The 24,395-nt window shown below is 44.3% G+C and overlaps 1 long non-coding RNA gene and 1 other non-coding gene across 3 annotated transcripts in view; both read left to right on the plus strand.

Moving 5' to 3' along the window:
* The window catches only part of LOC109453069 (uncharacterized), a 280,383-nt gene that overhangs the window by 44,690 nt on the left and 211,298 nt on the right, over positions 1-24,395 (plus strand). The window contains exons 3-4 of one of the 2 annotated variants that reach the window (XR_002138237.2): positions 11,618-11,672; positions 12,867-14,607. The exons of the other annotated variant lie outside the window; for it this stretch is intronic. This is a non-coding gene — a long non-coding RNA (uncharacterized LOC109453069). Of the gene's footprint in view, positions 1-11,617; positions 11,673-12,866; positions 14,608-24,395 lie in introns of those variants that run through there. 2 annotated transcript variants of the gene reach the window in all.
* TRNAT-GGU (transfer RNA threonine (anticodon GGU)) lies at positions 9,519-9,592 on the plus strand. The gene has a single exon. It is a non-coding gene; the product is annotated as a tRNA-Thr (tRNA).

The following is a 24,395-nucleotide window of genomic DNA, read 5'->3' on the forward strand; positions in this document are numbered from 1 at the left end:
GCTCAGAGAGTTTAAGGGATTGGTCAGGTAACCCAGCTCCTTGCACCCACCTGTCTGTCCCTCGGCCCTGTGCTTTCTCTTGTATTCCAGCTGCAGATGGACAAGAGGAAGCAGTAACATCTTCCTGCTGTTTGCCTGCTAAACACCTTCCATGTGTGGTCCCGCTTAATCTTCACACCAGTCCAGTGAGGGTGGCAGTATATGATCCCCTTTTATACGTGAGGAAACAGAAGCTCCGAGAGGCGAGGTCGTTGGCCAGTGTCCCACAGTTCACAGGGACTAGAGCTGGGATTTCTGCTATCTTGGGCCTCACCCCAGTCTGTTCCCTCTTGGCTACACCATGTGACTTGGTATGTACTTTGATATTCATCTCTCAGTGCCAGGCACATAGTAGAGCTTAGCAAAGTTTCGGAGGTCTGATTTATTAATGTGCTCTTTCTACCTCCCCTCCTTGTTCTCAGGGTGGGCATGAAGAGGAAAGGGAGGGAGTTTTGTCCCTGGAGTACTGGCCCCACAGGCAGTAAAGAAACACCAGTCCCTGACTGGTCACCTTTTCTTTTTTGCTACCTGGAATGTCTCTAGTGAGGAACAAGATGTTAAGATGTCAGACCATTGCCTGCCCAAGGTGGATGGTTCCTTCCTGTCTCCCTCCTCTCCAGGCCTGAAGTGGTTGGGGCAGCTGCCCAACGACTGGGACTACCTCTGCCAACCAGAATATCCTCTCCCTTGGCCAGAGCTAGGGTACACTCGCCAGGCCTTCCCCTCGGGCCCTCGTTTTCCCAGTCTCCCTGCAGATCTGCACTCTTGGATCCATTTCATGACCTCTGTCTCTACGTAGTCATCGCTTTCTTTCTTATTTACTAGGGAATCTTCTGGTTGCCTTCATTCAACACCCGTCTTCTGGGCCAGGTACCCACAAGTCTCTGGGGGTGTAGAGTTGAACACTGCCTCTGTCCTTGGGGCATTCCCAGGCTGGGGGACCTTGACTGCTCCACCCAGGGTGAGAAGGGTTGATGGAAAGAAGTCCGGAAGCTTGTAGGTTCATGAAGGAGGAGAACCTGAGCAGGCAAGAAAGATTTTGGGGGGAGTGGTGCATGGGCGTGGTCTTCACGGATGCAAGGGGATTTTCCAGACAGAGAAATAGAGGGAAGGAATCTGACGGAGAGGGATTTTATTCATTCATTGGTCCTCGTGCCCCTGAGGAGCCACACAGATGTGTAATGGGTTCTGTGCAGCAGCCCCGAGACGTGAGAATGGTTCTCATGCTGTGCTGTCTGTGCGGCTTGGTTCCTCATTCGTGAGCATCTCTGCCCTCCCTGACTAGTGTCATGGTTCCAAGCTCCCTTCTCAGCTTGGAGCATTTTCCCTGAACTTGTTCCATTTTGACAGCCAGAGCCGGATTGTTGCTTTCTGGCCCAACGCTGGCCCTTTCATGCAGCTTTTGGCAGGTGCATCCCCTGCTGACTCACCCTAGGTTCCCTGGTCCCTGGAAGCCTCAGGCCTCATTCTAAAGGCTGTACTGCTAAGTCATGTCTCCCCAACCATTTGCTGGAGCCGTTGGTGTTCAAGAGTGTTGTCCAGGGCCTGGCCTTTAGGCTTATGAAGTTCTCCTGTGGGTACATTTAGTCCCCCCAGCAAGCCTGTCGGGAGTCTTGGTTCTGCCTCCTGATATCTGTGAGCCTCTTTCCTACCAGTATTTCCTCCTTGCTGATCCATCCGACAGACGACAGCTAGAAAAGCTTTTTGAAAATGCAGTGTTCCTCGTATTCCTCTCCTGTTCAAACTCCTTTATCCCTGCTGAATGGATAGAGTTCAAATTCCTTAGCCCAGCACACAAAACTCTTCACAATCTAACACCAATCTCCTTTTTAGACTGTTCTATTCTATTTTTCCTGCCCAAATAGGGATGATAATCATTTCTATACCACAGGACTTTTGTGAGGGTTGAATGAGTTCCTACTGTCAAAGTGCCTTGCGAGAACTGTGAGGGGTCTGCGGTCTTATGCTGCTTGCAAACTAATAGGTTAGCCTGGCATAGTTCCATGGCTGCTAAGTCAGAGACAAGAATTTTATCACTCACAGCAACAGCAGTAACTAGAGTATCAGTGTTTCCTTATACCCATTTCCTGAGCCCCAATTTCCATGGGGTAACATGAAGAGGATCAGATAACACCTGACAGCTGTGGGTTGCATCAAGGAAAGAATTCCTAAGCTCAAGGAACCCAAATTTTTTATTATTGGGCTCTAAGCGAACCTGCCCTCTGGTAGAGGGGGATAGTATGTCTTCCAAGTTTGTTCCTATGCAAACATCCTTGAAAAGATGATCTGGAACAAAGGCAGTCAGTGCCTCTGCTCACGAAACGTGCAGAAATGCGAGAGAATTGTCTCCCAGCAAGAACCAGTGTGTTGTAAGTGGTTTCTAGGTATTAGCCATTATGAGGATGATGGTGGTGGTGGTGTGTGCACTTTGCTTCCGTATGCTGGGTCTTCTCATTGATCCTTGAACATGACTTCTTCCCTTGGTGCCTTTACTTGTGCAGTTCCTCACATCTCCTCAGTATACACCTGTCCAAATATTCTGCATCCAGCTCTAGTACTTCTCTCCTGATCACCCAACTTCAGATGGAGCTCCCTCTCTAAACTCTGACAGTGTCATCTGTCCCATTCTCTCAGCATTTAGCAAATACGAGGTGTGATCAAACCATACGGTGAATGTTTAAATTAAAAAAAAAAGTTATTACAGTGAAAGACACGTTGCCATTACTAACCCTCAAAATACTCCCCCTCGCTTCGAAAACACTTATCCCATCATTCTTGCCACTTTCTGAAGCAATTCTGGAAGTCCTCTTTCGTGAGTGTCTTTACTTCATCCTCCATCATGACAACGCTCCGTGTCACATGTCGCTTCTGGTTTACGGCAATTTCTGTCAAATAAAAACATTATGGTGTGTCCTCACCCACCTTATTCACTGGATCTGGCACCGTGCGACTTCCGGCTCTTCCCCAAAGTCAAAATGACCTTGAAAGGAAAACGTTTTGAATTGATTCAGGACATCGAGGCAGCCAACTAAAGACACTCATGAAAGAAGACTTCCAGAATTGCTTCAGAAAGTGGCAAGACTATGGGATAAGTGTGCTCAAAGCGAGGGGGATGTCTTTTAGTGTAATACATTTTTAAATTTTAAACATTCACCGTATTTTTTGATCGCACCTCGTGTTTCCCTCCCTTTGCAAAGCTCTTCCCTCCACTTGGAATTCCTGCTTACTTCAGTTTAGATTAACTCCCCCTTCCCCTTTGTTTATCAGTTTAGAGGACACTTTCTCCAGAAAGCTTTCCTCATTTCTTTTTGTACCTAGCCTGGATGAGGGGTCTCCATTTGCTCCCGTGGAGTCAGTGGTGACCTCTAAGTGGCATTTCTTGTCTGACTTCCCCTCAAGACTTGGAAATTCTGAAAGACCCTTGTGTGCCTAGCACCTGCCTTAGTGCCTGGCACACAGAGCTCTGCATTTAATTAACATTTACAAATGAATGAATGATTGCATGAACGTATGAATACCCATATTACATAATCGTGCAAATTTAACTAACAAGTCTAACCATGTTGGTAGATCCTGGAAAGTGTCCAGTGGTCACAGACACTTCAGTAGATATTTAATATCTTTATTGATTGATGAGATAGGCAATTAGTCATTACACTCCCTTTCAGATGTGTCAATATCATCTTGCTTCAAAGGATATCTGTGAGGCCAAGTGGACCTCTAGTTGAGAATATATAACATACATTGTCAAAGGTATTATTCATTCTGACTTTATATAAGGGAAAATTCTAGTAAGCCTCCTCAAAGCAATTTAAAAACCATAAACTTCATGTTCCTCTAACTTAGTAAATATCAAACTCATTTTATCCTTAATAGTCGACAAAATCAACACTAGTTTAAACTAATGGTCTGTTTATAGTGTTCATGGCAAGTTTCAAATTGCAAATGCATTTTTACAGTGGCTTTTGAAGGTTGATTTTGGAAAGAATGACAGAACAGTCACTACGAAACCTGGAGCTGTGTTTGAGGCTAGCTCTCAGTTTTCCATACCGTGATTAAATTATACCAAGGAATGGGAAAATTTGGAAACTCAAACCAAGGGGTGTGAGCCCTCAGGACATGTGTGCAGGCCTAGGTCCCAGTGATTAAAAACTAGCCCCGTTGAGGGTGGATGAACCTGCACTAGAATCCTGCTTCTCTTAATTGCTGAGCCTCAGTTTCTTCATTTGCAAAAGCAGGAAAATGACACAGCGTAGGATTGTCCTGAGAATTAAATGAGGTAACACGTGTTAAAAAATATAACTGAGTATAGTATGTGGCATAGTCTCAGTTCTTAACAAATGGTAGCTGTTATTATTACTATTACAAATTTGATAGTCAGAAAGACCTGGATTTATATCCCAGCTCGGGCCTTAAGCTGGGGGACATGAGTTCCTTCACTTCCTTTAGCCTCAAGTTTTCTCATCTATAAAGTGAAGACAATAATAACACTGGATCATAAGATTGATGTGATGACAAATTGGCAGGTGATACCCAATGTGCTTAAGGGACGATATGGCATATGCTGAGCACTTGGTAACTCTTAGGTAGAAAAACAATGTTACTAACAATTATGATTCCCTTACTTTCTTTTTCCTCATTTGTAAATCTAGGAATGCCAGTGTTGCTACATACGTTTAAGAATTGGCAGTATTTGCAAAGCACCTAAGCCAATGGCAGGCACGTAGGAAGTAGGATCTCAAGAGATGGAAGTTATTGTTTCTAGACCCTCTTCCTGCCTCTGCCTGGTTTCCAGCTCCCATCAATGGCTGCAGCAATTTGGGTTTTCAGGGGCTTCTCTGACAGCCTTGGGGGCGGGGGAGTGGGGACAAGGGGGCAGCAGAGGGCTCCATCAACGGGGAACCACAGCCTGGAAGTGAACTTCCCTAATCAGCGCAGCAGGATTCCAACAGCTGGTTCTACTTTGGAATCAATTGGAACCTCCTGGGCCCCTTGCTCTTTTTCTGCAAGGAGCAAATGCCATCCCACAGCTAAGATTTAGAAATTTGCCACACCTTATCAGAAACAGATCCCGCCGCCGGCAAGGTCAAGGTTCCCCAGGCTGCAGCCCCAGCTCTGGAGCCTCTACAGCCTGCAGAGTGGCCTTGGAGGCTGAGGCTCTGGCCCGAGGTCAAGACTGCCAGTGGTAACTGTCAACAAGCCCTGTCCTGGTGCTGGCCGCCTAGGAACCACCACCCAAACCGCCCAGATTTCCATTTCAAAGAGTGAGTCAAGCTCGGATGTGGAGAGCACGTTAAATAACAATTTTTAGGATATGACTGTGAGAGTGCAGCAGCAAGAATGCATTTGATTTGGAAAGGAACTACTTCCTAAATGCCTGCCTTGTAATTTCTTCCATCTGTCCACATTTCTGGTGGGCCCCCGAGGCCTCCTTAGGGCCTCCAGAGTGGCCAGCTACCCTGGGTGCTGTAGGTACCAGGGGATGCTGGTTGAGTGGCTGCTATCACCACTGCCAGAGGCTTGATGAGTCACCAGGTGAGTGAGCACCAGGCTGAGAAATGGAGTCCTGACGGAGTTTACTAGCTTTGTGACCTCAGGAAAATCTTTTGCCTACTCTGAGCCTCCCTTTCCTCATTTGAAGAATGAGGGCTTGGCTCTCCGCGCTTGAAGTTCCCTCGCAGCGCTTTGATTTCTGATCACAAGTGATCACAGATGCTATGATTGCTCAATGAATGAAAACTAGCAACTGTCATTAATTAAGCCATCATATTACACACTTTACTATGTCAGTAAATGAATTGCATGAATGGATGCAATGATCTATTATCTCTTTTGGAAAAGATAGCAAAAAGGGAGGTAAAGTGATGTTCTGAGCACCTCTTAAGTAAGTATTAGACACTCCTAGATGCCTTTACACCTTGTTTTGTTCTCTTTTCAAATTGCTGGGTGCTTAAAGGGTTTAAGGAACTTGCCACATAAGTAGTATAGCCAAGGATTTCAACGCAGTTTTGCAACTTGGAAAGGATATATGGGTTTGTTTTCCTGCTGGATTTTGAGCCACCTTCCTAAATGTTGCTGACAAACAGGAAATACTCAGACCTGAGGAAATCCTTTAAACACTGGTTAAATAGATAAGGAGGGTCTTAGGGATCTGCTTGGAGAGGGGCAGGCCTCTGCCCAGGGCACACAGAGCGTGTCAGGGGGTGGTACATCGTAGAACCTACGCTCCTGGGCCCCCCGGCCAGTGTCCACCTAGCCCCCGGACAGCCCACCTCGACTCTAGCACGTCTAGGCCGTCTCGTCCCCTTTTTCTTTAGCGAGGATTCAGTGAGTAGGATCACAAAAGGCACCGTGGCCCAGCTTCTAGAGAAATGGGAAGAAGTGGCAGAAAGATGGAGAAGAGGAGAGGAGGAGAAGGAAACAGGATGGAGAAGACTGGACCCATCTGGGCTAGGGCCTGGAATTCCAGGAAGAGTCGTTTCCCCATGAGCAGGGCACACCCCCACTCCTGTTTCATATACCTGTGTTGGTGGCTAAACCTAGTCTGCAAAGACTCCTGGGAGGAAGCCCATGCCCATTTTATAAACTGAGAGATGGACACCTACATGCCCTCACTCCCCTTCTGTCTTCCCCCTGCCTTTCCTCCCCACTGGGCAAAGCATCCAAAAACACTGTGGACTTTACAGAATATTGTAATGCTAAGTCCCAGAGAATCTGCCCAGGTGAGAGCAGGACAAAGAAGAACCCAGGATTCCTTGCTCCCACTCAAGAGACTTTTCTGGCTGCAAGCATCTGAAATTTCATTAGTCATGCTTTCATTAATTCAACAAATATTTGCCAAGCGCCTACTTTGATACTGGCACTTCTAGACACTAGATATAAAATAGTGAACAAAAGAGAATTTATTACTGCCCTTGTGGCACTTACAGTCTAATTGGAAGGTGGAGTAGAGTTGGCGGGGGTGGGGTGGGGGCAGGGTCATATTAGTTTCCTGTGGCTACTATAACAAATAGCCAAAAACTGGGTGTCTTAAAATAACAGAAATTTATTCTTTCTAATGACAGTTCTGGAGGCCAGCAGTCTGAAATCAAGGTGTTATCGGAGTTGGTTCCTCCGTAAGTTCTGAGGGAGAATCTGTTTCATGCCTCTCTCCTAGCTCCTGGTGACTATTGGAGTTCCTTGGCTTGTAGATGCATCATTCCAATCTCTGCCTCTGTCTTCACTCGCTGTCTCCTCTGTGTGTCTTGTCTTCTTGTCTTTTTTTATTAGGACATTTGTCACTGAATTTAAGGCCCATTCTGACCCAGGATGTCTCACTTCAAGATCCTTGTCTATTTCGACAAGGACCCTTTTCCAAATAAAATCACATGTACCAGGTTCCAGGTGGACATATTTTTTGGGGGCCCCATGCAACCCACTGTAGGGGGCAATAATAAAATTACACAAACAAACAATTACATAACTGTACATTGTAGTGAGTGGTGAGAGCGGAAGAGAAACCTGGAAGTGGAATGGAGATGATATACCTGTTGAACACTTAACTTCTCTGAACCTCACGTTCTCTATCTGGAAAAATGAGAATAATAATGCTTAACTCACAACGCTGATTTAAGGATTCAGTTGCTTGAGAATTGAATACATAATTGTTGATTTAAAAAAATGATGAAAATGTCCCTGGTAATTAGTTGTGTATAGGATTTCGTCTTCCACTGCCCTCAAATTTTCCTCCTCATTCATTCATTCATTCAGTATGTTTTGAGATCCTATTCTGTGCTAGACTTTTTCCCCAAGGTTCTGGGGATACTGCAGAAAACAAAATAGACAAAAATTTGGTTCCTTCATTGAGCTTACGTTTTCATCATTGTGATGGTTAATTTTATTTGTCAACTTGACTGGACCCCAGGAGCCCAGATATTTGGTCAAACATTATTCTGAGTTTGTCTGTGAGAGTGTTTTTGATTGCGAGTAACCTTTAAATCAGGAGACTGAGTAAAGCAGATTGTTCTTCCTAATGTGGGTGGGCCTGACCCAATCGGCGAAGGCCTGAATAGAACAAAAAGGCTGCCCCTCCTCTGAGTAAGAGAGAGTTCTTCCTACTTGAAGGTCTTTGAACTGAGACATCAGTTTTTTCCTGCCTTATGACTCAAATGGAAACATCAGCTCTTCTTGGGTCTCAAGCCTGCCAGCTTTCTGACTGGAATTTATCCCATTGGCTCTCCTCGGTTTCCAGGTTGCTGACGGTAGATCTTGGGATTTGTCAGCTTCCATAATCACATGAACCAATTCCTTATAATATTCTCTCTCTCTCTCTCTCTCTCTCTCTCTCTCTCTCTCTCTCGAACCCTGACAAATACAATCATCATAATCACATAATCTCCTTTGTATTTGTCTAGCACCTTCTTCATGTGTTATCTTTTTCATCCACAAAGCAACATTGTGAAGTAGGCAGAGCAAGCATTGTAAAAATCCCCATTTTACAGAGGAGGAAACTGAGGACCAGGGAGGATTGCCTTTAACTGACTGGGCCTGATTCCCCTGCAAGAGAAACATCCCCCGGTCCCTATAGCCAGAGGACATTTTCTAAACCTCTTTAACAAGAGAGCAGTATTTTGATTATTATTGTCATTTTCTCTTTTCGTGGCCAGGGTGGAAAAACAATTACTCTCCTCTTTGATTTTTAATATAGCATTGGTCATCAATTAGAAACCTCTTAAGATTCCCTCAGGGGGAAATATGAGACTGCTAAAGATGTGGGCTAGACAAATCTTGTGAAATAATAGATACGTAAAATCTTTTAGAAAAGCTTCAACTGGACTTTTAAAAAAGTCTGGATGAGTCATGGAGACTCAGGTTTAAAATCAATTTAAAATGTATCAATTCTAGTCCCTTCTTTATACAGTAAGAACACTGAAGCACAGAGGTCAACTGGCTTCCCAAGGTCAACAGTTTAAAAGGAATGTATTGACATTATTGTTCAGCTGCCTTGATTTCCAATCCAGTGCTCTGGTCATTGTTTTATGCTTATGCAGTAAATGCAAAGGCTGTCTTCCCTTTCCCCGAGCTCTTGGGGCCATTTCATGCCAACCCTGGGAAGTGGGAATGGAATGGTGGTGGAAAGGGTGTTCATACTCCTGTTCTCTCCACATTCTTTGCTCACAAATGATTCTTTAAGATGCAGGTTACCACTCATGGCCCTGCATTTGTAAGCAAAATATATTGGAGTCAGATAGACTTAGATTTCAATCTCAGCTCTGTTGCTTGCTAGCTTTGAAAACTTGGGCAAATGACATAATATCTTAGACCTCAGTTTTTCCATCCACTAAATAGACATCGTTACAATATTACCACTCTAATTTTCATGTGAAGACTAAATGAGGTCATGCATGCAAGGCTCTCAGCACAGTGCCTGATATATAGACATAATAAGTGCTCAATAAACAGTACCAATTATTATTAAGGTGAAATCCAGTGTCGGGGGTGGCTGGTTAGCTCAGTTGGTTAGAGTGTGGTGCTGGTAGCACCAAGGTTGCTGGTTCGATCCCCGCATGGGCCACTGTGAGCTGTGCCCTCCTTAAAAAAAAAAAGAAAAGAAAGAAAGAAATCCAGTGTCAAGAGATGCTGAGTGGGGGGAAAGAAAGCCAAGTCTGCACACTAAGTCTCCAAGGCTGATTTCAAGGCTGCCTCCCCTGACTACTCTAGCCAGCAGTGAGTGCATACTCTCCTGAATGTAAAGTCATTGCATAGGGCCTTTTATGGCACTTGCCACACATGTTGTCTTGAATTGTCCCTGTATCACCATGGGAAGTCTCTTCTCTGGCCCAGGTTTTTCTATCTGTAAAATGGGGGACAGAGGAGGGAGAATACTTCTCTCACAGAGATTTTTTTGAGAGATTTAAATGATTATGAAAGTGCTTGGCAAACTGAGAAAAAAGAAACTCATTCATTCATTCATTCATTTACGTGTTTACCAAGGAAAAGCTGCTGTGTGCTTGGCATTGTGCTTGGTGCTGAGAAGACATTGGCAAACAAGACCCTGTCTGTCTCTGTCTGCTAGGACTTTACGGTTGCATAAATGTCTATGAGATGATGATGATGATTTTAATAATTATTGTCACCAAATTTCCTGGAATAGATGAAAGCTCTTGGATGGCGGGGACGTTGATGACTGTTAGTGATAAAAGATGTCAGATGTCAAATCAGAAATGGCACACATGAAACTCGAAGAATATGATCACTTCATTTCTCTGCTTAAGGTTCTTCAATGACTGCAAGAATAAAATCCTAGCTTTGGAAGCAGGGCATATTTTGAGGTCTGTCTTCATATAACTAATGCCTCATTCTCAGCCTTCTGTAAATCTCACTGTGTGCTCCAGCTACACAAAACCCCATGTAGATCTCTCATGCCATCATTCTTTTCCTTCTGCTGTTCCCTTTCCCTATACGATTGCCCCTTTCTTTTCTGCTTAGCAAACGCTTGCCTGTCCTGTAAGACACCACCTCCCCTCAGGAACCTCTTTACCATTCCTTAGGGAGGGTCAGGCACCTGCACGCTCAGTGACCTTCTGTGATTACCTCCTCTAAAGTGGTAAATGCTGCCATCTGTATTTTTCTCTGTACCCTTGATAGACGGAGTCCCGGTTATGCCAGCGACTCCGTGACACCCAGCATAGAACCTGGGATAGGAGGGCTCAGTGTGTGTTGATAGAGTGAATGAGTGTCGTCCATACCTTGCTACCTTCTCAAGTCTTGGGTTGAATGCAGTAATCAAGCATCCAGTCAACGTGAGTTGGGAAAAGCAAACAGAAATTGCTTTTCTGCCACTTATAAGATGGAGAGTTCGATTTTCACCCAGGGCCTCTTGGAGCTGTCTGAATGTGTTGCCACCATAAATATGGGTGTGGAGCCCTAGCCACCAAGGGAAGCTGGAGCCTGCCAGAGGAGGGAGGTTGTGGGACTCCTCTTCCCCCCAAGAGGGCTCAGAAGTGATTCTCTGTGTTGTTATCATCAGGGGAGGAGGGGAATGCCCCATCTCACCAATGTTTGCAGTCCTAGACTAAGGACCTTCAGCCTGCTGTCTCAGAAGTACCTTCTTTAATTTCTCCTGGGATTCCTATGGGATGATTCAAATAACTGGTGCTGTGGGGATCAGAAAGACTGGACTGGAATACTGGTGCTCCCACTTGCAGGTTGTGTGACTTTGGGACCCCTCTGAACCTTGGTGCCTCCTTTGTAGGACGCCCACCTCACAACGTGGTTGAACGCATCCAATAGGATGACATCTGTACTGTGTAGCTCAGGGTCCAGTGCCTCATATGTATGCAGTATGTGTGAGTTCTCTTGCTTCCCTATCACAGACACTCCTCGGAAACATTCTTCCGATTGTCGTCATTGACTAGTCACGTTTGAGCCTGGGAAGATGTTGCCTGAAATCCAGGAGTGAGAACAAAGCACCAGGGCTCGCAGAATGGAGGGAGTACTATGGACCAGGCGCTGTCCTAGGTGCTTACATATAGGATTCTGCACAGCAACCTTGTGGAGAGATACAATTATTATCCATTTTGTTATTCCCAATTTTCAGATGAGGAGACTGAGGCACAAAGAAGATACTAATCTTGCCTACGGCTAGACAGCTGGTAAGTGGGGAGCCAGGGACTCTGGTTCCAGAGGTCCATGGTACTTACTTACAGAGCTGACCCACCACCCACACCTCAGCCAACTGGAAATTTTGGTGAATACCAAACCACTACAATCTCAGCTGAAAGCAAAGAAATTTGGTCTTCCTGGACGTTTGTGGAGGTCGCGTTATCAAGTGTACGATTTCCCATGCCTTTTGAAATATTAGAAACACTTCTAGGTACCCCTCTCTCACTGCCTTCACAACCTTCCTGGACCCTTTGAATCCAGGGGTCTGAAGTCAGAAGCGCCAGTGTAACCTAACCTTTTTATGAAAAAGAACACAGAGAAAGTTTAAAAAGGTGTTTCTACTAATTACAACATTTAGTCACTTTCTTGAGTATAATAAGCAATATGTTTTATCAAAAACAACACCAAAATTTATTTTCCATGTAATGAATCATTTGATGATAATAATAATAATGACTCATTGAGAACATTGATACATTATTAGGCAATTTTTAAACATTTATTCTTCACAACAATGAAAGACATCCATTATTTTCTCTATTTTAAAAATGAGAAAGCAGTTTCATGCATTACCTCATTTAATTTCTGTCATAACCCTTTGAGCTTGGTTCTCTTATGATTCTTATAACACATGAGGAAACTGAAGCTCAGAGAGGCCAAGAAACTTGCCTAAGCTCACACAGCAAACTGGAGGCAGAGCTGGTCCTCAAACCCAGATTTTCCTGACTCAAAAGTCTGGGTTTTGAGTCATTGTGCTGCAGTTCTCAAAATACCTCATATTATAGGCAAATATCATCCCTATTTTGCAGTGAGAAAACTGCGATGATGGGGAGGATGGAATGACTTACCTAATATTCTCCCAGCTTCACTGTGCTCTCTGGATCATAATGCTTAGTAGTTGCCCATAGGGCTTTGGAGCAGCTTGCACGTAGCACAGTGCTGGGACCTGGTGAACTATCACTAAATGACCGCTGTTGTCCTTTTCAGCGTGGGATTTGAGTAGCCCATACAACCTTAGGCACAGACCTGGCACCTGTGTCCTGGACTGTCTGCATTCTGTTCTGTGCCGGCTTGGGCTCAGCCCACAGGGCTTTTCTGTCATTTCCATTCAGTGCCTAGTGTTGATGACACATCATCCCGATAAAAGCCACCTGAGTCTATACAGCGAAAACCTCTCTTTGCAGGAGGCCTGTCTGAATGGATGTGGCCTGGAGGAGTCCCTTGGAGCAGAGACCTGGCCCCTGACTCACACTGAGCTGTTCCCCATCTGGCTGAGGCTAGCCCGGGAGCCGCCCACCTCTCCCGCGCCCGCCGCTGTCTTCTTGGCGCAGACCTCCGACTGCAGGCTTTGGACTCCAGGCTGCAGAATTACTCACTCTCTGATTCTTCCTTTGGCATCTGCCAGAATCCAGGATGAGGGCTTTGTATTCTTTCTTTCTCACTGGAGCCAAAGCTGGATTGCTCTCCCATTTCCTCCGAGGACCAGGATCCGGCAAGAATCATCTCTGCATTTGAGAGACGAGGGAGCAAACACCAGTTCTGGCTCTCTGCCTCCGGAGGAAGACTTAGTCACTTGGTTACCACTGGCTGAAATTGATCAGAGATGTCACGGGGAGGAAATGCACTTCCTATGAGTTAGCAGAGCCCGGTCTTCAAAAAAAAAAAAAAGGCCTTTTTACTATACAGAGTAAGTTAGTGGCAAATTGATTTCCTCTTCTGAGAGTTCTGACTTGAATCCCTTAGATTCTGCCGTTAGCAAGTTCCCTTCCCACGGAAGTCATGGGAGGCATGTGACAAAATTGTAGAGCTGGGGAGAGCAAAATTAGATATTTCACACACATTGTATCATTTTATTCCCACAACAACCTAAAGTCATTGTCTTCATTTTTCAAGGGTTAAAAAATGTAAAACTCAGAGTGGTGTCCGCGTTTGTCCTTACCTGTCCAAGGTCACACAGTAACTGGCAGAGCCGACATATGGACCCAAGTCTGTCTAATGCCAAAGTCACAGTAGGGAAAGAAACAGCTTTTCTTTCTCATTCTCTCTCTCTGTTGTCCTTTTTTCCTCTCTTTTCCATTTGTCACCTTCCCTTATCCCCACCCTCCAAGGAGTCAGAGATTTTCCCAAGGATTGAATAACACATCACACTGCCTTGCATACTGTAGGTACTCAATAAATACACACTGAATCTGAATTGCTGTGCCATGCCTTTAAAGAGTGTTTGCATTTTCAAAAAGGATTCCTGGAAAAGATAATACTTAACATCAGCAACTAAATAGTGAATTTCTAGCACAGAGGATCTTTAGTGGGACATTTCTTTCCTCCCTTCCTCCCTTCCTTCCTCTCATGTTTTCTCTCTGTGTCAGAACTAACAGGCACTAACCTAAGTGCTTTGTAAATATTTACTGATTTAATCCACATTACGACCATATGAGGTAGGTACTATTATTATTAGTGGTTTCCCATTTTGCAAATAAGTAAATGGGGCACAGAGAGAGGGATTTAGTTTTCTCCCCAAGAACACACAGCTTATAATCAGTAGAGTGGGAGGTTGAAGGTGGACAGTCAGGCTCTTTAACCGCTGCCAGTGCACTATTCGGTCTGTCGAGGGGGAGATAGCTTCCTGGAGACACTTCCAACCCTTACACCCACCTGACATTGTACAGTTTCCAAGGTATGTTCACATGTCTCATTGCATCTGTGAAGTAAGGACTATTATTCCCATTTATAACAGAGGAAACCCAAGCTTCAAGAATATAAGTGGCTTAATTCAAGATCACACAACTGGTAAACTGGCAGAGCTTGGGAACTGACCTGACGTGCGGTCCATTTATTTCTGTGAATGAGGCTGGTGCCAAGGAATAGGAGCTGACCAGAGCAAAGACAAAGGTTTGAGCAGGCAAAAAAATGCTTCATGTATCCAGTTTCTTTCCCTGACAGTTGGACAGGGGAAGTGTGTGTGTGTGTGTGTGTGTGTGTGTGTGTGTGTAATAGTCACAAAGTATTCCTCAGGCCTTGAGGTTTTAATAAAATGTGAAAACATTTTTACCAGCACTCTCCCTTCCCTCCTGGTTTTTAGGCTCTGCCTAATTTAAGGAAATGTAATCCATATGTTTGATTATTCATACTTCCATCATCAAAAAATATTATTGACTCTTTGAGAAGTGTTTGATGTTCTGGAAGTGTTTGGGGTGGGGGGGACACAGGGAAGAAGAGAAAATAATTTTTTTAAAAAGCATCCTTTTTTTCCTACTATTTAATTTTCCTTGAAAAACATGTTATGGCATTTGACTGAGAAATGAACAAAGTGGTTACTAGATAATTCTACTTTTTCCTGTAGATTTTTAACATACCATATTTTCCCGAAAATAAGACCTAGCTGGACAATCAGCTCTAGTGCGTCTTTTGGAGCAAAAATTAATATAAGACCCGTCTTATTTTAATATATAATATAATAAAATTTAATGTAATATAATATAATACCGGGTCTTATATTAATTTTTGCTCCAAAAGACACATTAGAGCTGATTGTCCGACTAGGTCTTATTTTTGGGGAAACACGGTAGTGCTGAGTCCAGGGATGCAGTTCTCTCAGCCTTAGGCTCTTATGTGGTGGGGAGGGGAGTTAGTATTTATGGAATTCCTACCCTGTCTTATGGGTGTTCACAACTCCCCTGGGGGGAGGTGCCATTCTTTCTATTTTATAGAGGAGAGGAGTGAGGTGGTGAGGCTAGGGAGTACTCTAAGCGGGAACATAAATCCGGCTTTGACCCCAAAGCTGTGGTGCTCGTGCCTTTCAGCGCCTTCAAGAGAACACAAGAGTGTCTGCCATTCAGCCAGTGCATCACCCGATTCCATTACATCGTCATCATCCCTACATCACTAACCAACCTCTGCACCCAAACCACTTCCTTTCAGGAGCTCTTGCTCACCTCTACAGGTAGTGAGAGCTACGGGTTCGAATTCAGTGCCCCCATTTATTGAGCATCTACTATGTGCTGATTACAGAGCTAGGTGCAGGGAGGGACTGATATGAACCAGAAAAGTCCCCTCCCCTCTGGAGCACTAAGTTGGGGCCGCTGATGTGCCCTCACCACCACCAACCCTTCCAGAGCATGAAGTCACTGCAGCCTACATGCTCCTTCCTCAAAGAGACCACTTGTCTAAAGACACCCTTCAGCTGTACTCTGTCACTTCAATCTGTTGCAATTTGCAACATAGCACTTTTTACAAGACGACATTTTTCTTGTTTATCTTGTTGTTTATTATCTGTCTCTATTCCTCTCCCCTTCCCACTAGAAGTAGCACAGTCCCTGGTATATAGAAGGCACTTAAGAAGTATTTGTTGAAGGAAAGCTCATCTTATTTATCACCGAAGCCCTGAAACAGGCTAGGGGTTTAGTAATAATACTATCTGACATTTGCTGAGTGCTTATCATGTACCAAGTACTCTTTAAAGGATTTTACATGTATTTTCTCTACCTTACAAGCAACCTCTGAGGTAGTTACAATTATTATTTTCATTTTACAAAGGAGGAAACTGAGGCACCGGAAGGCTAACATCCCACAGCTAACAAGAAGTCTTGACCCCAGAGCCGGAGCTCTTAACCATGATTCAAAGTGTTTAGTGAATACATGAATGATTGGGAGAACTAAGACTAAGCAGAATGTGGAGTCTTGAAGGCAAGAAGGGGGAAGCAATGGGCTAAGTATAGAGAAGAGAAGAGAATGCATTGTAGCTGAGAGAATCAAGTTGACAATTAAGCTGACTTAGGGTGGGTGGGGTGTCAACATGTGCGTTCCAGAGTCAAGAGTCCAGAGTTAGAACCATGGCTAAGATTGAGGAAAGGACAATTATGCACCGACAAGTTAGGGAGGGGTAAAGAGGAGTGGGAAATAAGGCTGGAAAGGGAGGAGGGGGGCAGAGAGTGGTGCGTTTTGAATGTCAGGCCAACAGATGTGGTCTTGCTGGTGTACCATGGAAGGTTTCCACACAGAGAAATGCCAAGCTGTAATGTCTCCAGTGCAAACTGCATATCGTATCTCATTTAATTGCCTCAGTCATCCCAGGAGGTCTAAATTACTCTTCCCATTTTACAGATGACAACGTGGCTGCTCAGAGAGTTGAGTTTTCCCAAGTTTATTAGCTATTAAATGTCAGAAGTAGGACTCTAATTCTGGTCTGCCCAGACTTTTCCACTGCCAGGTAAACGTTTCCACAACTCCAAGGAGAAGGAACGGTGCCACCAGGCCCACCTTAACTTCCTGAGGGAAAGGAGGAGAATTCCCTGGTCACTTCTCCCTTCTCAACATTTGAGGCTGGTTCCAGGAAAACAGAGTTTTTGATGTGGAGGGAGGAGCGAGAGGGTGGGCATGGCGGGGCAGGCTGGGGCATTAGTGAAGAGAGCCTTGTGGGGGAGGGGAAGACTGGAAGAGAGACAGCAAATTGTTTCTGGATGGAATTTTCCAGACAGGGCCTCAGAGAACAAATGTGCCTTCTGAATTTTCACTCTTAATTGTTACTGACCTTTAGTGAGATGAGCAAAATTACTCTCCCTGTGCCCCTCCACTCCCACCCTTTTTACAAAATTGTTTTCCCTGACTTTTCAAAAATTAAGTTTGGCCAGCCCAGCCCCGACTGCCTACTGTGGGAAAACAATGTATCTCCTTATGGCCCCAAAAGGGGCATTCGCAATTAATCCATTGATCTCAGTAGAAAACCCTATTGTATCAGGGCCCGCCAGGAGAAAGCTGCATCCTGCCCCTCTCCCGCCCCCTCACAGAATGTCCATTGAAGTCAGCCCCCAAATTGATGGCAGGATATGGCCCTAAGAGCCTCCAAATTAAAGGGGCCCAGAAAATAACTGGCTGGGTGGGGGAGGTTGGGAGAGTGGGGAAGGGAATGCGTTTCCTCTGCAAGCTGTGGGTAGGGGCGGAGTAGCGGGGTCTGCCCCTGTGCAGAACTCTGCAAAATGTAAAGGTTTCTGTTGGCCCTTACTCACTGCTCCTTAGTTTGTTTTGCAGCTTTAGACCATTAGCTATCTACGTTGCTGATTGTTTGGCCTTTTGTTGATGCCGATAAAACTGACGGTCGTGATCCTTCCTGGGATCTGCTGGGCACTGAAGGACAAGTCCCCGAGGCACCTGTGCTGCACCTCATTTGCTTCTCAAGTAACCTTTGTTGAAGGTGATGGAGATTAAGAGGAGTCTCTCTTGTTGAGGGGGTCCCACCGACGAGGTGCTTTACACATTCTTTTCCATTTAACCTTCAAACCCTGGAGGTGAGCAGAGTGGCTAGTTGAACAATAATCTAGGACACAGTAATCCAGTCCACCTGTATTCAAGACCTGTTAAGCATAGTATCGCTGGAAATGCAAGACACACGGTTTCCGGAGCTTCTCTGAGGTGGAGTATATAGCGGGAAGGAAGGGCTCCATAGCTGCCTGGGCTGTAGTTACCTAAGTTGTCTTCCATGAACGGGGTGAGATGATTGCAGGACTTGGTTTGGCTGAGGGGAGCCTGCGGTGGGATGCTGCCAGCCCGGGACGCCATGCGTGCTGGTGAGTTTGTGCCCTGCTTCCGCGTACCATGTATCCGTCCTGTACCGTAAGTGCACGTGCACACAGGAGCCCTGTTACGTATCTTGTAATGGAGACCCGTCTACAGGGCTGATCCGCTGTGGTTTCTCTTTTTAGCTCTTCCCTCATTCAATAAACCTTTTGTCTTCTAAATAAATGTTAAGTTTTCAAAGAACTTTAAGCCCTCAAGCTGTCCCTAGTGTCAGTTTGGTTCTATAGGTGGGTATTCTTCTCATTTCACCGATGAAGACACGGAGGCACCACCAGGTGAAATGACTTGTTGGAGGAGCCACAATTATTAAGTAGTTGATTCTGAACCAGGGAGATTGTAAGCTCCAGAAAAACCCGGCGGTCCTGTCTGTCTTATTCAGAAATACACTTCCAATATCTGTAGACCTGTTTACCATTTGTATAATGCCTGGTGTGTAGTGAGTGCTCAATAGATATTTGTTGCATCAATGAATGAGCTCCTTTTTGCTCTTTTCTAGGGTACGGGCCCTGATTCCTCGCTGCCTGCCTGTTGTTATACTGCTATTTACCTGGTTCTTATGTTTTTAGAAACCTTCTACAAAGGTTTTCTGCTAAACATCCCCATAAAGTTCAGTGATAGGAGGAAAGTGGGTTTCTTCAGACAAGAAAAGAAAAGAGGGGAGAAAAAAGGTATGCTTCCTTCCATCAGAAAACAAAAGCTATAGAATTCCTTAAATTTCCCATTCTGTCCTGGCTTCCAAGAAGCTCAGAATTAAATTTGCTGTTCAATTTCATATTATTCTTGGGTTAGCTTCAGAGTAGTTGTTTTCCCACATATTCTGTGGTTTAAGCACTTTTCTCTCTCTACATGGTTCGATTTTACAGGTGTCTTTTGGGTGTAGAGAAGACGTAGTCTAACAACAGCAGTGCTCTTGATGTCTCCAGGGCCCTGTGTCGTCCGAAGCGTCCGATACTCCAAGAACTCTACTGTGAAGCGCCATCCATTCCCACACATTTGCTGTAAACTTCATAGCTCATCTACACCAGTAGTTCTCAATCAGGATGGGGCGGGACCAGTGATTTTTGCCCCTCAAGGGACATTTGGTCATATCAAGAGGTATTTTGGGTTGTCACTGGCATCTTAGTAGGTGGAAGAGGCCAGAGATGCTGCTTAACATTTTATAACGTACAGGACAGTCCCCACAGAAAAGTATTACCCAGCCCCAAATGTGAATAGTGTCAAGGGTTCAGAAACCTTCATCCATACCTGCCAACTATCTATACCTGTCAATGGTCATGAAGCATCTCATGGAAATAATTGGAACGTCACCATTTCTTTCCTTCCTTTGGCTGAGGGTCGTCAAGGAAAATCTCTGGCCAGGCTTCCTGTATGTTCTCTCCTGAGCAGGCCACCCATCGTTCCCCTTTCCTCCCAGTTTCTGTCTTGCTCACATACTAAAGGAACCCAGACAAATGAGGACTCCATCTTACTCATCTTCTGACTTTTGACCTTCACACAGGTCGCGTGGTAGCACAGAGGCTTTTCTATTTAAGTTACAGGGTGATCTTGTATCTTTGGCATTGGGATGGAATGGTCTTCAGGATGAAATGGTTTTGTTTTTCTGATGGACTTTAATTACACAGTCCCATAGAGGGAGTTAGTAAAAATATAGGTCCTCAGAGATCTATACTGATAACTTTTGGACAGAGCTTGGGTATTTTTGCTGTTTTGGCATCATTGTAATGAAGGCATTCTGCATGTCTGCCTCTGCCATCCTGTGGTGCGTTCTCTTAGTTGACTTGTTCTCTTAGTATCAGCCCTTGGGCCAAGGGACAATTTTATTGCCAACAACCTAGACTCTACTCTGTCCTAGCACCCTCATAATCTCTTAATTATAACTTTTCTACCTCATCAAACTGCCTACTTTAAATTTCTCGACATCTGCCACATTGTCCCTGCTTGAACCCCAGGTTCTTCCTGGAGTAGAGCTCAGGTTTGAACTCAAGTCTGATGGGTTGAAACCAGGCTGCCAAGTCTACTTTTCCTGGTGGGGGTAGGGGCAGGGAAGGTACTGGGTCCTGCTTTTCCTATTCATCCTTTGCTGACCAGGTCCTTCCTGCCGTGCACCAGGATGGTTTCTGCAGCCCGGTAGTGACCACCCATCTGATTTTGAGCATTGCCTGTGACTGTGCAGAAGTGAAGGATAGGAGCCCGTGGTACTAACACGGGGGACGTGAGCTCAGGCTCACACCATCAGTTAGACGCCTGTTCATTCGACAACATTTAACACTTTGGGCAAAAGTACTATGTGCCGAGCACTGTGCCAGCTGTTGGGTTCACAAGATTAGTTAGATCCATCGCTAGCTCACGAAGAGACCCAATGGGGACACAGACTGCTCTGAGCACAGAGCATTAGTGGAACACCTCAGAGGACACGGAACTTGAGGGGAGGTAGTCAGGATAGCCTTCCTGGAGGAGGGGATGCCTGAGCCAGGGTTTCAAGGGCTTCTACTGGCTCAGCCAGCTCCTCTAGCCAGACTGGTCTCCCCAGCAACTGCGTCACACTGCTTCTCCTCCGCCTCATTCCTCTCAGCTCCCGGCTCCCCACATCATCTGTGCTGCTATACTTGTGGCAATTCTCTTTTCTTAGGCCAAACGATACATAAAAATGAAAAAGAGAGTGGTGGGCCCATTGAATGGGAGGATCTTTCGTAGTCTGTGAGGTTATATATACCTCAGCTTGTGAGTAAGCTGGGCACCCCAAAGGTTCAACTTGGGGTTACTTCTGAGCAGTAGTCAGCTGCTTTAAGGTGCTTACTGAAGGCTTCTGTTTGCTGTTAGAAACGGCCTGTAGGGGTGAGAGTGGGGTTGCCACACCTGTCAACCAGCTCCAACCCCCAACAAAACGAGACCAGCCTCAGAGAGATGCCAAATTATGGGGCAGAGTATTTTTTGAATCACAGTAGCTCTGAGAAGTAGACGTCCTTGTCCCCATAACATTGCTGAAGAAACTGAGAATCAGATGGGTTGCTGAGAAATGCAGGAGCCAGGATTCAAAACCCGGGCTTTTCAATGCACATCCACTTTCTTCATGACCCCTCATTTTCTTAGCACAGCTGAGGCTCCCTGACCAGTGAAGAGCAAATCAGAGCCCCTGTCCTATTTTCCTTCGGGCTTGCTCTCAGAGAGTTGCTTTGGAGATGAAACAGAACCAGAACAGACCTCATGTGTTTTTTATGCCACACCTCTTTTTCCCAAGATTTCAAAGGCATGGGTCCATTTATCTAGATACTCAGATTCTCAACAGGGGCATTAGATAGAGGTTGGAGACTCAAAAGCTATTTTGGAAAGAATGAAACAACCCTTGCAGTGTTTATATTCAATTCCGGAGACCTGGTTAGAAAAATATTTTTAAAAAACGGAAGGAAGAGTAACTCTGCACTCACAAAATGTGGACTCCTCGTGGGGGCGGGGAACCTTTGTCCTAGGATTCTGTTCCCAGGAGTGGACATGTCCAGCCCCAAACTGCCAGTTAGGAGATGAAAGGGAATCTTTCAACATTTCCTCCTATTGTCTGAGCTTTCTCCCTGCTTTGTTACCATAACATTCCTTTTTGGAATTCCATTAATGTGGCGTTTTCCCCTCCCCCAGAAACAAAAGAGAATAGTTGGCAAAGCCAGCCTGGAAAGATCTGTGGCTCACTCTGAATTGACTAACTATCACGTGTCTTGGAATAGTTTGCTGCTTCCAGTTGAAGAGGTTTGAGCTTAAAGAGGAAAACACACAAGCAGGAGTGAAGTGAAATATGGACTCTCTATCTGGCTGCAGGATGTGGTGTAGATTTTACAGTGAAGCCCTGCGAGGGCTGAATATGATTTGGGGACCAGAAGACCTGGGCTCAAATCCTAATTTCACTCTTGACTAGTTGCATGACCTTGAGCAAGTTACTTAACTTTTGTGAACTTCACCAAGTTCATCAGTGAAAGTGGGAATTCTGCCTAGGTTATGTGGGCTCTTGTGAAAATGAAACAAGATAGGGGATATCAAAGGACCTGGCACAGGGTAGCTTTCAAACATGGCTTTCTTTCTTCCTCTTGTCACATCCCTTCCACCTGTACAGTCTCCAACATGCAGATTTTGAGTTGACAAAGTAAAAGAAATAGGAACAGTTGAAGCAGGAAACTTCAATCACTGGCAACTTCACTTAAGTAATGAGGAATTGTATGTACATTTGTATGTTTGGAGCAGGTAGTTTGTAACAGAAGTAAAGAGTCCTTGATTGAGGCTATCTGTCCATGTGGGGTTTCAACATTGCTTTGAATACTAACCAGAGGTGAGGTAGGAGAGAGAGAGAGAGAAATAAACCCATCTTTTATAAAGCACCTGCTCTATCCTGGGTACTTTGTGAATATTATCTTGTTTAATCCTTATAATCACATTATATAGTACGGATTGTTAACCAAATGTCCACATAGGAATTAAGGCTGAGAGAGCTAGTCAGTAGTGAATTAGGATTTATTTTAGACTATTTTTTTCTTTTTTTGTTTTTCTTAGAGCAGTCTTAGACTTAATTGAAGTAAAATTGAGAGGGAGGTACAGAGATCTCCATATATCCCTGCCCCTGCACATGCATAGCTTTTCTTATTATCAACATCAATCACCGGAATCGTACTTCTTTTTTTTTTTAATTAAAAAGGAACCTATACCAACATGTCATTGTCACCCAAAGTTAATAGTTTACCTTAATGTTCGCTCTTGGTTTTGTACGTTCTGTGGGTTTGAACAAATGTGTAATGACATAATGACATATACCATCGTTATAATATCATAGAATGTTTTCAGTGCTCTAAAAATCCTCCGTGCTCTGCCTGTTCATCTCTTCTCATTCCCCACCCTCAGCCACCCCTGGCAACCACTGATCTTTGTATTGTTTCCATAGTTTTGCCTTTTCCAGAGTGTCGTATAGATGGAATCATACAGCATGTAGCCTTTTCAGCATGTTTCTTTCACTTAGAGATATACTTTTAAGGTTCCTCCATATTTTTTCATGGCTTGACAACTCATTTTGTCTTAGCACTGTGTAATAATAATCTGTTGTCTATATGTGCCACCGTTTATTTAGTCATTCACCTACTGAAGGACATCTTGGTTATTTCCAAGTTCTGGCAATTATGAATAAAGCTGCCATAAACGTCCACGTGTAGGTTTTTGTGTGGGCATACGTTTTCAACTCCTTTGAGTGAATAGCAAGTAGTGTGATGGCTGGAGCATATGGCAAAAGTATGTCTAGTTTTGTAAGAAACTGTCAAACTGTCTTCCAAAGTGGTTGTCTCATTTTGCATTCCCACCAGCAACGAATGAGAATTCCTGTTGCCCCACATCCTCGTCCACATTTGGTGTTGTCAGTGTTTTGGATTTTGGCCATTCTAATAGATGTGTGTAGCGGTATCTCGTTGTTGTTTTCATTTGTGTTTCCTTGATGGCATGTGATGTGGAACATCATTTCATGTACTTATTTACCATTTGTATATCTTCTCTGGTGAGGTGTCTGTTAAAGTCTTGGCCCATTTTTTAATCAGATTGTTTGTTTTCTTATTGTTGAGTTTAAAGGGCTCTTTGTATATTTTGGATAACAGTCCTTTATCAGATGCATCTTTTGCAAATATTTTCTCCCAGTCTGTAGCTTGTTTTCTCATTCTCTTGTTATAGTCTTTTACAGAGCAGAAGTTTTTACTTTTAATGAAGTCCAGCTTATCAGTAATTTCTTTCATGGATTGTGTCTTTGGTGCAGTATTTAAGAAGGCATCACCATACCCAAGGTCATTTAGGTTTTTTCCTATGTTATAGGAGTTTTATAGTTTTGTAGTTTGCATTTGATCTATAATTCATTTTGAGTTAATTTTTGTGAATGGTGTAAGGTTTGTGTCAAGATTCATTTTTTTTTCCTTTTTGCATGTGATTGTCCAGCATCGTTTGTTGAAAGTAGTACTTTTGCCCTATTATATTGCTTTTGATCCTTTTTCAAAGATCGGTTTGCTATATTTGTGTGAGTTTATTTCTGGGATTTCTATTCTGTTCCATTGATCTATTTGTCAATTCTTTCATCAATATCACAATGTCTTGATTACTGTAGCATTATAGTAAGTTTTGAAGTTGGGTAGTTT

The sequence above is a fragment of the Rhinolophus sinicus genome, linkage group LG06 (genome assembly GCF_036562045.2).
Source record: "Rhinolophus sinicus isolate RSC01 linkage group LG06, ASM3656204v1, whole genome shotgun sequence".
In the NCBI taxonomy this organism is placed as follows: Eukaryota; Metazoa; Chordata; class Mammalia; order Chiroptera; family Rhinolophidae; genus Rhinolophus; species Rhinolophus sinicus.